At 42.0% G+C, this 15,984-nt stretch overlaps 1 long non-coding RNA gene across 1 annotated transcript in view; it reads right to left on the reverse strand.

The window, feature by feature from the left end:
* Positions 1-15,984, reverse strand: part of LOC106885968 — a 78,289-nt gene that overhangs the window by 45,779 nt on the left and 16,526 nt on the right. Inside the window, exon 2 of the long non-coding RNA XR_001411545.1 lies at positions 7,850-7,972. This is a non-coding gene — a long non-coding RNA (uncharacterized LOC106885968). The remainder of the gene's footprint in view (positions 1-7,849; positions 7,973-15,984) is intronic.

Genomic DNA, 15,984 nt, shown 5'->3' on the forward strand with positions numbered 1-15,984 from the left:
ACTAGTTTCCAAAAAACATTATACATGGTTGCCATATAGATGAAGCAATATTCCTCATTTCATGAGGAAAATCAATAGTGACCTAGTGACCATTTAACCAGAAAGCAGAAGACTGCTTTTGTGTAGCTTCTCTGCATTAATCTGCATTTGGTTGTGAACCCTAAATTGTCCACCTATACAGAGCAGCTGCAGAGCCCCACTGGAAAGCCAATTTCTTGGTTGCTTATACTGCACTGGCCTTGGACCACCATGAGTATATCTGAGCTGATACTTGTCTGCCCTTTTCCACATTTTTGTGGCATGGTGCACCTGACACCTAAACCAGCATAACACAAAAACCTGTATGCTCTGGCCAGCTTTAAAAACATTGCAACAGGATCAAGTCTCCCATGTGTGATAACATCATGCCATCACACCTAAGCCACTACACAGCAGCTGGTCTCCTGGGCCATGGTGTGGTCCAAAGAGAAAGCCTAAGCACTCCTCACTTTATCTAGAAGTATGAATGGCACCAGCATTTTCATAAAGCCTCCCAAAGATGGTAGACCTTAGACAAGGTTACTGGCGAGCCACCTCAGCAGCGTTACGCGCAGATCAGCAGCCAGTTCTAAGACTAAAGGCAAGAAGCACAGCCTGACTTTGGGATGTAAAATTCCTTCTTCAAGTTCAAGGTGTTTCTGACAGTCCACCACTCGCACAGTGACCCAACACCCTCCTCAGGGCAACAGGGGATCTCAGCACCATCCAGGAAGAGTAAAATCCCTGTTCATCTAGAGACGATGGCATGAATGGCCACAGCATAACTTAAATGAAACATAGGCCAGGGAACAGGAGAGGGAAATGGAGCAAAGGGAACCTCTGAGCCGGAGGACTTCTTCAGAGGACAGTGGCAAAACAATCACATGACTGTGTGAGTTTCTTTCAAAGGACATGCCATCGACGGACTGAGTCCAATATCCATGAATTCTTTGATCTGAACTGTGAAAATAAATTATTTACAGGGTTAGACGGTATCTTTGGGAGTTCTAGTAGTATTGTCTTAAACTTCCTTTAGCTGTGCATAGCAGATGGGCAACATGTTAGTTTCATTTACAGACAGTCCTTATTCACAGAACAACAGAGATGGAAGAGGAACAGTGTGTTTAGTTTTGACATGAAGGACTTCTCTTGAAAAAAAGTTTTGCTGGGAGGTTTAGGAGGACTTTTTTTTTTTTTAATTGTTTTGCATTATCAGTTTGGACTTAAGCATCTATCCCACAGCTCTATTGTCCTCCCCTGGAAACTCTTAATCAAATCAAAGTTTAAACATTAATCAAAAAGGAAATAAAACTAAAATTACCTGTAAACTACAGTGAGTTATGTCTTGGCAACTCTACCCTTTTGACCCTGCTATCACTTTGATGAATACAGCCTACTGTGCTGGGTAGTAAAGCGTTGGCTTGCGTGAGCTATAGCACAGGCTGCCAAGTAGTATACTGACTGGTTTGTAGATGCCTCTAATACCAAAGCTTCAGAGTATGTGTAGACAATGTCATAGATTGGTTTAAAACAAACTGCTGAATAAAACCAACATCCAGGCAACAACTCCCATTCATCAGACAGAAGTCTGGGAGTGACTTGAACCTTGTACGATCTCATGAAGATCAGTAGCCTCAAGTTCTCCTAGATCAACGGGGACAAGAAGTTGCAGAAATGGTAGTTTTCCTGAAGAAGAACTGGTTAGGATCTGCAATTAGTAGATATACCATTAGTTGATCATAATCGATGAATACTAATAATCTAGTGTTTATACTAACAATCCACCCATCTCACTTGTCTTGGCAAGACAAGTAGCAGTCCAACCTCCAACCTGTGTAAGGAATCAAAAATCCTTGAGTCAAGTAGCCCTTGTGTCAGGTTGTCACACAGAAATCTATATTGACATCTTCAGCTGCACCCACAAGTAGAGAGCTCACACTGGAGAAGAAATTATATATTGTCTTTCTCTGGCAAACCATCAGACCTGTATCCTGTAATCACGGTTTCATGTGCAAAAGGGACTTCAGGTGCTGTGATTTCAAAAGCCCAGAACAAACTCCCAGCTCTGCCATTGCTCTGTGGTGGGACCTTACCCATGCCATTCTCATTATCTCTGCTTTAGCTTGACGTTCTGCACTACACCCACATAGGGTCACGTAGCCAGTAAGACTAATAAAATTCTGTCAAGATCTAGATCTCGCAGTAGGCTGAAATTGCCATCATCGGAAAAGATGCTTTTCTAGTGATATCATTTCAGTGTCATCAGAGCTGCCTGAAACAAGAACTTCATTGTTTTATTGCATAAACATCCTTCTAGGTCATGTCTGCCTTGATGAACTTTGTCTATGCCATCAGAGGATGGAAGATGGCAGAGGTAGCCAAAGTGCGCCAGCTCTGCAAACCCACTGTTCCCTGGCTCAGCAGCTAACCGAACTGTGTCCACGCACCATCGCTGGGGAGACAGCTCTTTCCCAGAAGGAAAAATAGAAAATGCACTGTATCACTGTGGGGCAGCTCCAGCATGCTAAATAGAATCATATACTATAACTTCATAAGCAAAACCTGCTGCTGAGGGGAAAGAAAGGTTATGTTTGGTTTTGAGGTTTTAAAAGCATTTTTTTTCTTTCTTTTTTTTTTTTCTCCTCTTAACCCAAAGGGGTCCAAACCAGAAGTTCCTTCCTGTCTGAAAGAATTGGGCCTAGGACATTTGTGGCCTGATTCTCTTCTCAGCTATATCGAGCTAAGTCAGATGTACCTCCAGGGAGCCGACAGAGCTACTTCAGTGTAAAAACAGGGTGAGGGAAACAAGAATCTGTGCCATGCTAATGAAGTCATAACAGCAGCAGCCCTCCAAGGCAGCGTCAGCATTTTCAAACCAAAATGATGTTGATCTTTCAGCTGGAACACACAAGATTTTGAAGCTCATTCAAGTACTCTGCACCAAAATACTCAATTCCTGTCCAGCATCACTTTGTTGCAGTCAATAATATGGGTCTGTAGCCTGTTGAGGCCAAGAAAAACGGCAACAACTTTATCCTCTTTTCTCTGGTTGCCAGTTTTTAACCCAGATGAAAGACTAATGATAATAAGCAACAGCAGTGGGTAAGGAGCCCTTGCAGGTGCCACAAGGTGTGACATTCTCCAAAGCATCCTGACACTTGGTGACAAGAGAGACTGTTGTGATCATGGTCTACAGCACACAAACCACAGAAGTCATTCAGCCATTCCTGCAGTCAGACCACAACCCTTGGGTGACGTAGAAGGTCTAGATTTGAACGGTAGGGACACTGGAATTCATTTTGATTATTTCCCTCAAGCAAGGAGAAAGAATCATAGAATGGTTTGGGTTGGAAGGGACCTTCAAGATCATCTAGTTCCAACCCCGCTGCCATGGGCAGGGACACCTCCCACTAGAGCAGGTTGCTCAAAGCCCCATCCAGCCTGGTCTTGAATGTTTCCAGGGATGGGGCATCCACAACTTCCCTGGGCAACCTGTTCCAGCGCCTCACTGCCCTCACAGTAAAGAATTTCTTTTTAGTATCTAATCTAAATCTCCCCTCTTCCAATTTAAAACCATTACCCCTTGTCCTGTCACTACACTTCCCAACAGAGAGTCCCTCTCCCCAGAGCCTTCTCTTCTTCAGGCTGAACAACCCCAGCTCTCTCAGCCTGTCCTCATAGGGGAGGTGCTCCAGCCCTCTGATCATCTTTGTGGCCCTCTGCTGGATCCTTTCCAACAGATCCATGTCCTTCCTGTGTTGAGGTCTCCAGAGCTGGACAGAGTACTCCAGGTGGGGTCTCACGAGCACAGAGTAGAGGGGCACCTGTGACCTGCTTCAGAGGGGCACCTGTGGCCACACTTCTCTTGATGCAGCCCAGGATGAGGTTGGCTTTCTGGGCTGCCAGTGCACACTGCCAGCTCATGTTGAGCTTCTCATCCAACACCCCTAATTCCTTCTCCTCAGGGCTGCAAAGAACTACCATCATGTGCCATTTTAAAGGTAGAGCCTACAAGAAGAATCTCAGAGGACTCAGAGGACTCTGCCTGTGATAAATAAATCTCCTTTCTCTGAAGACAGACAAGTGCAGCCTCCAAGTTTGTCCCTGTAAGAATTTGACACCCAGCACAAAAATCAGTATTTCTGGTCCCAGTTAATCCAGTAGAGGTAGACTCTGCCATGGGGGATATGTATGTTTTCAGCATACAGTGCTCCTTGTCTGCTCAGTCTTTGCTTTGGCCTTTGAACCTCACTTGTAATTCCCAACTTAGCTCTTGACCCTTATTCACAGACTTCTGATTTGACCTTTGCTAGTTTTTTTCCTCCTAATCCTGACCTGCTTGTCTTACATTGCTTAAAACTTATCTCATCTGCTATCCCAGAATCTTCTCTGCAGTTTATAGTTCCTAATCTTGTGGTTAAGCCTCTGAGAAACTTCTTGATCAGACCTGCTGGATAAGTGCAACCTATTTCCCAGATTCTAATTAATTGCAATACCTTCACCCCATCTCCAAGCCTGACTCCAGCTTGACTCTTGTCAGGGGGCCTGATTACCTATATCCTACTGTGTGCATTTTACCTCCCTGGGCAGAGGAACATGGCAGAGTAGCTCCTGAGTCATCTGTGATGACTACCAGCCTACATTAATTGCTAAGCCACTTCACATCTTCCACATCAAAAGTTCCCCCCCTTTTAGGAAGATTTTGGGGCTGAAATTGTTTTAATTTCTTCTCACTTTTCTGTACTTAAGCATTTGAATCCACTAGAGGCCCTGAACTATAAGAAGATATCCTGGATTCACCTTGCACACTCCAAGTAAAAGATATCTTTTTCTATGTTTTATTAAAAAAAGCATTTCTCACTCTGGCAATGGACAGCCTTAGCCCAGGGCAGTGCTAACCATTCACACATCAAGTCTCATGTTACCCTTCCAGTCTCATCATATGTTTTGTGATACTCTCCTACATTACCTTGTCTGTCCTTCCTACTGCCACCCTGATCTTCATAGTCTAACAAGGGTGTTGACCAAGAGAGGATTCTTACGGGGTTACTGGTCCCATCTTACACAGCATATTGTCCCTGTCACACAGCTGAATGTTTGGCAATATTACAGAGTGGCTGAACACCAAGCAGCCACAAGGACATTGCCCTTCCTTTTGTCTGCTTCTCCTGAACTGAAGGTGCCTATTCTCCACCTGAACTACTTCTTCTTGAGCAAGGGAAGCTCAGCCACACTGACGAATGCAGATCCCTTGTCCACACCCTGGATCTGCTGGCTCTTTCCAGTGGCATTGGGTGGAGAAGGTGGGATGCTTCCTGTCTGCATGCCCAAGCTCTTTGGAAGTCTGGATGCTACAGCCCACCCAAACAGTTTAAAGTAGACAACATTGGGGATGAGACTGGTGGAAAAGCATTGTCCTCTTCCATACCATCAAACTGGGAAACAGATCAAAGCTACTCAGGCAAAATTACCTTTAGCTACTATTGATAAAGACGTAACTATTCAGAATAAGTTTCACACACACAAAGTACCCAAAAATAGGTATAAAATGATTCTGACTAATATTAGGAAACCCAATAAGAACAAGCCAGATACCACACACAGATTCTTCACCAGATGCATGAAGATAGACTTTCTCAAAATGGCAGACAAATTTTAATAAGTTCTAGAGCCTATACTAAATCCTTCTTTTAATCATCACCTAATATCTATGAAGCAGTGTGATCCAGAAAGTTGTTGGCCTCTCTAGTAAAGGAAGTAGGTCTGGGTGGATGTTCGTGAACCTAACAGCAAGAAGTTGTGTGTTTTTCCTCCTTACCCATAAAAGACATTCACAGACTGAATTTTTTTCATTTCTTTCTGGGGAAATAATCCAGTCTGTATGCACTGGCACTCTGATAATTCTTTTACTTTCTCCCTCACTTCTCTCCTGACAGACTGCACAAGAAACTAAATAGGTGGAGATTCAATATTTTATTACTTCTATAGCTGTATTCGGAGATGTTTATAAAGAAGGAAATCGACCTCTTCCTGGATACCAATGAACTGTCAACTTCCTCCAGCCAGCTTCTTTGTAACACATGAAAAGTCTGTCTCACAGGCAGGCTTACTAGCGTTGCTCCAGCTATAAAAAGGGAGTAAAAAGAAAGCAAAGGGATTGGATGAGGAGCATGCCTCAAATCCTTCCCTTGAACTCCTCCTCATATGCACCAGAAACAGGTAGGAGCTCAGTATGTGGCACTCGTCTCGGGCTGTGTTCACACTTCTTGGATTTGGGAAGGATCTGAGCAAGGAGAAGGCAGGCAGTGTGTCAGAGCTTCCACCGAAGCAAGGAGGTTTAGACAGGACCCCTCCTGCACATCAAAGTACCCAGAATAAACTGTGCATTGTTCCCAAAGATATAAACAAGAGATTCTTTAGCTTTCACGCAAGCCCTTGCAATTTCAATTCTTTCCTTCACACATGTATCTGGAAATGCTCTTCGCTAAAATATAAATGCCCCGATTCTCTGTATCCCAGCAGGAAACCTGGGACGTCCATTAGCAAAATTGGAGCTTGCCAATACCCTGAAACCCATAACACTGGGTAAAGCACCTGGCCTGACAGTTCCTAGGTTAATTTTTATGCTTTTTTTCCCCCTCCAATAAACCTGCAGGCAACTACATACTTTTCTCAACAAGTCACCAGAGGAGAGTTCTGTCCTCTCTACCTTAAGGGAGGGTTTGATTTCAATGGTTTTCCAAGCTGGGCTGAGATCACAAATCAGACTTGAACTATTGACCCACCTCTTTCAAATTCTGGGAGGTAAGTTAGAGAAATTCATGCCCATTATCAGATATCTGAGCCAGGTGGGGATTCATAATGGCTTAGCTAGCTAAGGTGGTACCTTTAGCGGGATTAGGACACCAAGCCCACTCACAGCTTGGACAAAGGAATAGCTATTGACCAAGGGCAGTAAATATACAGCTCCCGTGATGCGATTCCGAGTTCTCATATATGAGAAAAGGACTTGAAAAAGCCCGTCTGTCCTGCACAGTCAGTTGGCTCAGTGGCCAAAATAGTGTGTCACAGGGGGGTAGATAAAAGCCAGGTTCAGTGAAGCAGGTAGGAGGTTAAAATGGATCACGGGGAAAGAGCCCTGTGTGATACTTATCCCAATGAGTGGTGGTGGTGGGAATTTTGAGTTTTGATCCTGGGAAAAGAGAAGAGGCAGTTGCTGCAGGAAGAAGGCTGAACCTCACCACACTATGGGGGAAAAGGGCTAACAGAGAAGCTCAGGAGGAAAGGGAGCTGTGGATCTGAGCTTAGGTTGCCGATCACTAACAGCTCAACAAAACTTCCAGAAGCTAAAAAGCACCCATGGAACCATTCAACTGCCAGAAACAGCCTTTCTACAGCCAGTAGGAGACAACAATCAGTGAGAGGCATTTTGTATCCCCCACCAGGGAAAGAGAACACATTAATATGGTCATTTTTTCCTGGATTTTCCATGTATTTTGAGTGGCCCTTCTCTCATCATCTCACTGTCCTGCTCCAAAGACTTAAGGAGATCAGTGAGTGCTTTATGCTGGGTTTGGAGTAATGCCAGCAAGGCTGAAAGAAGCTGACAACAGATACCCAAATTTCAGGGCAGTGCTGTTGCCCCTCTGTGGCCCCAGAACTAGCTTCCAGCCCTAAAAGAATAGGAACATAAGAAGGTGGACATGTCTGGACACAGCAATAGAACCTCCCTGGCACAACAACACAGCAATGGGTTGCTACTTACAATCTTTTAGTGCAAGGCTGTTTACACAGAAAAAATAAAATCAATACAAAAGGTAGAATAACTCACCTTGGCTTTTTTCTTCAGCTGCAACACTTTGATTCAGTTCTTCGGCCTGTGGTTTTCCTTCACACCACACCATCCGGAAAGGCTTCTGTGCACGCTCTTTCCAAGCATCTTGCCACAGATATCCTTCAAATATTCAAACATACTAGTCTCAACATTGTTCATCTAACTAGAGTTTACTAATCTACTGGCAAGCAAGCCTACTAAAAAAAAAAATAAAGAAAAAAAAAAAAAAAAACCAAAGAACCACCATAAAGGTATGTCTACACAAATTTTTAATAAGGAAAAATAGCAAAGCTTCAAATAAATTATACTGTAGGTAAACTGGTGCTTGTTGATTTCTGAAGCGTTATTGCTCCTAAAAAAAAAAAAAAAGAAAACCAGAGTACCAGCATACAGGTATTTCAGTTCAAAAAAAACCAACTCCTCCAAAAGCATCAAGTATGGCTGGCTGAGAAAGCATGAGTGAAGCTCAAAACAACTTCAGTGCCCGCCCAGTTCTCAACGACTTCCTTGGTGGAGCTCATTCCACCACCTGCTCTGAATTTAGGGCCTAATGAAGCAGTGCACTGAGCTTGTGCTTCATGGGAAGACTGGCTACTGCCCATTGGCATCAATCAGTATACACACTGAGCTGCCTGCCACAGGCAGATCTCAGGAGGCAGGAGATCTCAGGAGGCAGGAGCTTTTCCCCTACCAGCAGGCCAAGCTCACCAATGGGCTTGGCTGTCTAGCATGAAGCCATGCCTGCCTGAAAGGCCTGAAAGAGCCTTTGCCCTCGCTCTCCTGCCGTCAATGTTGTTTCAGTCTTGCACTTGCATTTCCTGCGGTGATCTCGCCGTGACCTTTGACAGGCTCCACACAGTTAATTAAGTTTGGCTCTAAGTTGCTTTGGTTATAGCAGGGTTTTCATTTTGCCTACTCCCTTTCCCCCTCCACTGCCGGATACAGCTCTTCAAGGGAGATGAATTCTATCTTCAGGTGAAAGTCCAGAGGTTTTTTTTTTTTTTGACCTAAATTAAACTCCAGATTTGCACTGACATCAGAATTTAGTTCTAGGACTTTCAAGTCCTGCCAAATTCACAGAAATGGAGAGCAGCACGCTTAAAAATCTACCTCCACTCATTAAAGTCTTTTAATTAAACAGCAATTGGACATACATATGTGTTTTTTGAGTTAATATTAATATTTTTAATTATGCAATTAAATGAATTATGAAAATAAATGAGATGCCTGTACTCAGGGAGTCAGCAAAAGCAGGGTCAGAAAGGATTTCTCCTTTTTTTGCCTGCTTAAGAAAAGAGTTGAAATTATATATGTTAATGCTAGAAGGTGGTTCTTGAATTAAAATATCACAGGGCCCTCAAAAGAGAATAAAGGGCTAGGTAAGAATGATTAATGTCCTTTTACACAAAGAATGATACTTTTTATATATCTTTGACCTTCTAAGGTCAAAGGGATTATGGGACTGTTTGAAGTTCAGGAGGAGCTGAGCAAGGAAACAAGGGGGCTTTTCATGGGGTGATGAGAAGCTGTGGCTGACATTTCAAGAGCAGAAAGCCTATTTTTATTAACTCCTTCTTTCTCAGGTAAAAAAATGTTTTTGACAGAAGAAACCAAAACAAGCATACAAAAGTGCAAAAAAAATCCAATTTCCCCTGCAAGCATGCAGACCTAAACTTGAAGTTCAGCAGAACCAGCAGAATCAGTGTGGTCATCCGTGAGGGGGCACAAAAGAAAGACCCGTTGGAGGCAGGTCATTGAAGACAGGGCAGCGTGGCATTATTCGCAGTTCCATTAACATTGCTCACTGCACTTTTGGAAATTTATTAGGACATCTGTTCAGATACTGCATCAGTCATAGTATATTTTTATCTTAGATTTTTTGGTTTAAACTTTTTAAAGAGTATGTCTTATACACTTCTATATGCAACTCAGTTGGTAAGTGAATATCAAGGCAGTTATTTGAGCATGCAAATAATAGCAAATACAACATATGTGAACTGGAAAGAGGAGTACAGCATAAGGACTCTAAGGTAGATTAGGTTATTTATTCTCAGTGACTATTTTACTTGCTGCAAAACACTTTTTGCAAGGGGGCAAGGGAAGGATAAGTTAAATTTAAATAGTTTTGGCAGTGAGATCTCAGAAAGATGAATGACAGGGCAAAATGTTTTATTTGCCATTTTCAGTATTCTTTCCCTTTCTGTTTTCAAAATGGTATTTTTTGCTTTAAAAATTGTCAAATGACTTTAAAGAGTTTTTTGAAGTGTTTAAAATACCACAAAGGAAGCTGAATATTTGACTTTGAGTCAAATGAAAGGTTTTGATCAATCTTATTTTTGTTTTTATAGTATAATTGCATACAGGTATGTGTCTTTTAGCATGAATATTAATATTTTGTAAACATATGAAGTTATATCAAACATAAAGTAAATGATGTGTATCTACTTATTCAGCCACAGTGGTAAAGTGTGAAGAAGAGTATTTTTTTCTTTATCTGTTCTGAAATATACTGAAATTTTGTATTTTAATGCCACAAGACAGTGGTGATGTTGAGTACTAGCAAAACAGGAAAAAATTCTCACTTAGTGTCACCATTATAGTAAGAGTCTATTCCAGTGTCCTTGGTTCAGCTACCAAACTGAAAATTCAGTGAAGATCTTGTATAGAGCACTTGGTTCAGGGATTGCTTCTCCCTTTTCACTTTTTTTCTAAATTTTCTGAAATTTTATAGGCCAAATGAAACACTTTCACTTTTCCAAAATTACTTTTCATCTTCTAGCTCTAGCACAAAGCTGGAATGAAAAAGTCTTCTTTCTTGCTCTCTCCCTTTGCTTACCCTCAAGCTATGAATATTAGTACTTGATTGTTACTAACGCAGCTTGCTCAACTTCCATTAGACTTTCTGAGCATAAACTGAGGTTGTCAACAGAAGTTCTCCATCTGCATACACAAAAACACATATATGAGTACCATTCTCTAAAAAAATGCAGTAAGCTCAAGAATGAACTCTTAAAACTGCATTACTTACTTCCATGCAGAGCAATTGGCTTGGTCTCAGCCTTTTTCCTTGTCTGCATCAGAAAAAAATGGGAAGTTTCCGTGTTCACGAAGATGCCGCCACAGAGAGGTACATTTCTAAAAAATCCATTCAGTCCTAAACCAGGCCTGTCACAGCTTATCCTCAACAGTAGAGTAGTTTGAAGTGTCTGTTTCCTCTTATTCTCCTTTAATACTCTCTCCATAGACACACAAATGTCAAAAGCAATTTCAACATAGCTTATTCAGTCAAAGTTTTAGACCAATACAAAACTATACCTAGAGAATAGGTATCTACCCTATCTACCCCTTCACTGCCCATAGACCACTCTGCCATAGCTCTATTTGTGTTGAGAGAAATGGCGTGTATGGTCCTGATTTCTAGAGTTTTTTGAAAGAAAAGGTGAAATTCATCTTAAAGGCTTCATTCAGCCCACTGTTTACTCTGGACTCGTACTTTAAATTCACACATGTTCAAGGACATTTTTTATTTGGTGGAATATTTGCTGTGTAATACTTGTAGCAAAGGGCAGACTGGTCAAATTCACCTAGTCGTTCTGGTTTGAAGAAAACTTAAAAACAGCAGACACAGGAAAGCATTAGTTGCAGTATTCTTTTAACTAGTATTATAGCAGCCTGAGAACTCAGGTGGATGTGAGAAAACACCAGCTTCTTTCCTCTGCCAGATATGTAACCAATAGCCCTTACCTCCCAGAAGTTCACCCATAATATCAACCCTTTTTGTACTCAGGTCAAGGCATCTGTCTCAATCTGCTCCTTTAACTAGTTTCATTAGTAATTAAAGACCTTAATAAACAACTAAACTGCAGGTTTCCTACTTTTCAGCTGAGCATCCTACCCATCAGGGTAGGGAGTCCCATTCATTTGCTGTAGTCATCTCAGTTTCTAAAAATCCCATACAGGGTAGAAGAGCTTCAACAGAAGTTAATTGAGGGAGCTGCACTAAAACCTGACGGTTTGAACGTTTACTATAGAGATCTGTCTTAAAATTCAGCGCTTTCTGACTTGGGGGCTTGGCAGCAAAGGAAAATTGAGTGGTACGTGTCAGAAGTGGTTAAAGACTACGCTGTGCAAAGAAGGCGTGCGTAAACTCACCCTTCATCTTTTCCAGAACAGGGACTGGAGAGGAGGTGCTGCCTTCTGGTCTACTTTTTGTTAAATATTTTTAAAAATCTTCAAGGGAAATAGATACAGGAGAAGGCGTAGGTAGCCTGCAAGTTGGAACACTCCTCTGGGCTCGTTTCTGTGTTCCAATAAATATTTATACAAAGTTGAAAAGTGACAAAACAGAAAAGTTCTCTGGCAATAGGTTAAAAGTGTCTGACTCCTCCTTTTCATTTTCCAGTTTTGTGAATCTATCCCTTCATTTCCTCTGCTTTTCTTGCAAATGCTTGGAAAGTGACATGTTTCATTTTGGGTTGAACAGAATGTTTCATTCAACATAAAATGTAATTTTGGGAGTTTTCATTCTTCCTTGGGGAGAAAAAAAAAAAAACATAAAAAAAAGTCTAGATTCATTCTAATCCAAACCAAAATCTTGGGGTTTTTTAACCCAGTCACCAGAGAAAAAAAATTATCTCTTCACATAGCCTTAATGATAGATTCAATCAATTGTGATTTGCTAGATCTCACTTGCTCAGCTGCTGTAAGAACTGCAGGCTACAAAAACAAATTGCTGCAACACGAAAAGGTGTGCCAAGCCCGTCTAAGTAGAAGACAATATGATTATTGTAAGACAGGTGAAAAAGGGAAAGGGAAAATGAGAGGAGAGGAGTTTGACCTATGCTATCTGCAACAAGGTAAGTCCCATTGTCAGCCACAGTTATTCTGATTTAGAGAAATGTGAAAAACAAGCAAGTAATGGGCAATTTGGATCTGCTGTTCTTTAACATTAATGAAAAGAATTTATAAGAAAAAATAGTCCAAACTCCTACACTTCAACACTCCCCTGCACACAAAACCAGGTGAGCCTACGCCAGTCCCTCACAACGTGTGTGTTGAGACTTGGCTGATGCTGCATTCCACAAATAATTCCCCTTCTCTGTGCCTGCAAGACATTTCAGTGTAGGAATGGGAACACAACCCAACACTTTCAATTAAAATAATTATTCAAAACTGAGGCAGACTCTGAGATACTCCTATTGTTTCTTGCTTAAGAGGTGGCATTTAAACTTTCAGAGCTATGGAGAGGAACTGTTTTTATAGATCAAATGCAGTTCTAAGGAAATCCTGTATCCCATTTGCCTCTCCTGAAGATCACAAAACCCTCTCTAAGGCCTCCTTATAAGGGGATATTGTTAATATGTACAGATAAGGATCTTACTGCACATTCAGGAAAATGTTTCTAATAAAGCATAAACTATATGGCCATAAATATTGTGCAGTAAAAGGACAGAATATCACATAAAATTATTATATTGCTTGCACAGAACAATGCACCGCCTCCCTTTCTAATGCTTTAATATTAATTAAACATGTCACCTAATATTAATTAAACATCACACCACCTTTTTTTACACAGTTTAGGTTAATTTCTCTAGTAACATAGTTCCAAAGGAAAATATGAGAGATTATTTGACTTTCTCTTTATTTAGGCTGAGAAAAACTGGCCGCCTTCTGAATTCATGAGAACAGCACATATAAACAAATAGCTTTTTTAAATTACAAATAGCTATTAAGTCTCATTTCTTATGCATGATTATTCTCACAGAGAAGCTGGTCTGGTGCTATAAGAGGTTGTGATTTCTAAGCTCCACTGCTTGGTGTGTGTATATGCATTATAGCTTTGCTGAGGCAAGTTCTATTCTTTGACTCTAAATGTCTCCCCTGTGGCGCAACCCTTTCCTGTTGCTTTCATGAAAATGAGAAATAGTCCTTGATCACAAAGTTCCCAGGTTTTTCCTCACATTGACAAAGGAGATTGTTGTTAGCCTGCTGGCAAGTGTTTTGAACTGTACCAAAGAAATGGGATTCAAGTGAATATTCTCATGGATCAGGAAGGGGCTTTTTAATCCTCTGTAGAATCGTTAAGGACACAGCGATGGAAGCATTTAAGAGAGGCCAAGGGCAACTGTGCACTAAACACAGCTCTTAGAGTAGTTTCTGAATTTTTTCCACTCATGACCTCACTTCCCAGTGCACTTCCAGGCTCATGACCCCACTTCTGATTGCAAGCCCTACTCCTGCAGTCAAGCTCCCATCAAGCCACCTCTTAAGTACCATGACCTCTTGTTTGTAAACCAGTGTCCTAAGGTTTGGTAAGGAGGTAACTCCCTTGTGATTCCCCCAGCACAGCTGCTGCCAGCAAACCATGGAGATCTCAGGCTCTCTGCTCATATAGTGTAGTTGCTCACACCAGAGACAAAGATACTTCCAGCCAAAATTTTTACTTGGAGAATAATGGTCTTGACATTATGCACCGTGTCCTAAAACTATAGAAATAAGAAGTTTAAACCCTCAAAATACATGTGGGCCAAGATGCCCACAAAGTCTGCCCCTGGCCAGCCTGCATCTATGGCCTATGATTGCTCAATATCAAGAGGATGTTTCTGCTGACCACCCAGACCTTCACGTAGGATGCTGCAGGGTTGAGTGTGGCCACAAAGAGGATGTGAAACCACACCTTGCTACAACTCTTTCGCAATCACTTCATCCACAACTCACAATGTTCCTTGTGTCCCTAACAGAGGGTAAGGGAAACTAAGTCATCCTGGTAAACCTGCCTTCATTTTTAATCCTTCCTCATAAATCAATTCCTCTGCTCCTGACTCTGTGGCTATTCAGCTCTGGCTTCCCTCCATTTTACCATTGAAGTTGGGAGATTTTCAACCATATGATCTTTTTTAGAGGCAGCCTCTAAAGGATAATACGCTGCTAATCACAGAAGAACTATAGACTTGGGTCATGATTTAGAACTGAAACATGCCTTATCAGCTTCACACATGCTTGCTCTCCTCTTCTTGATAACTCCTCTTCTGAACTGCCCAAAATCCCACTATGTTTCATTTGTCAGACTGCAGATGCCACTACAAACTGGTAGAACCCCACCGGGATCCACGTTCAGTTCTGCATGGAGTATACATGCAGGTCAGCTTCAGGTACGTGCGTGCAGGTCCACTAAAGCAACAGAGGAGAAAACACATCCTACAAAATTATTTTTGTTTTAATAACGAATAATTCCTTCAGGGTGTTGGAACGTCTGCCACACACAAAAAATGCCATCTCTGTGATAACCATATAGAGAACCTTGTATTGAAGTGTAACTTTCAGATGCATGTTAGTAGTTATGCCACGTAAGTCCCTTTCTCTAAGCCTGTCTTTTTGAATGAAGGGGAGATCTTCACACCTATGCACAAAAGCACAGAAGCATGGATTGATTTTTTTTTTCCCCTTTAATGAACACACTTGCCAGAACGCAAGCCAGGAAATACCAACTTCCATAGGCACTGCCGCTGTGGGTGGTTTGAGGCTGGTGCACCCATCCCTCTGGGGGAACAGATGTTGCCACTGATTCACTTTGCAAGCATGTGAGTCAAAGTCTACATCTGTGACAACTTACAGTAAAGAATTGTGAGCAGCTGCAGAGCAAAAAGCACAGAGTGAAAAGTCAGTCAAGATGTAAGGCGAGATACTGCATCAACCCCGAAGACTGACAAATGGAATCCATTTGATTCAAGCTGCAGCAAATCTACCTGAGCAGAAGAAAGAAAAAGAAAGAAAGGAAAAAGACAACAGTTCGCCAAATGCCCCATGCACGATCCATGGTGACTGCCCCCTGATGCCTGACATGCCTCCTCCTGCATTAAAAGCAGCTGGAAGGGGTCCGTACGATACTGCAGGACTTTCTGAGCAACTTCTGACCCAGAGGCTGCAGCCCTCTGCACCTTCTCCCCATCCCCTCCTCACCCCAGCGCATCACTCAGAGGCTCTGGCTGGAATGCTGCCCCTTCCACTCGCAGTCGCAAAAAGCCCCAGGATGTTCTTCATTGCGATGAAATTCTGCTGGTTAAATTCCACTTCTACCATTTATTTTGCCCCTTTGATGCAATATTGGCACACTGTCAAAACTAAGGGAG

Source organism: Calidris pugnax, unplaced genomic scaffold (genome assembly GCF_001431845.1).
Source record: "Calidris pugnax isolate Ruff unplaced genomic scaffold, ASM143184v1 scaffold13, whole genome shotgun sequence".
NCBI lineage: Eukaryota > Metazoa > Chordata > Aves > Charadriiformes > Scolopacidae > Calidris > Calidris pugnax.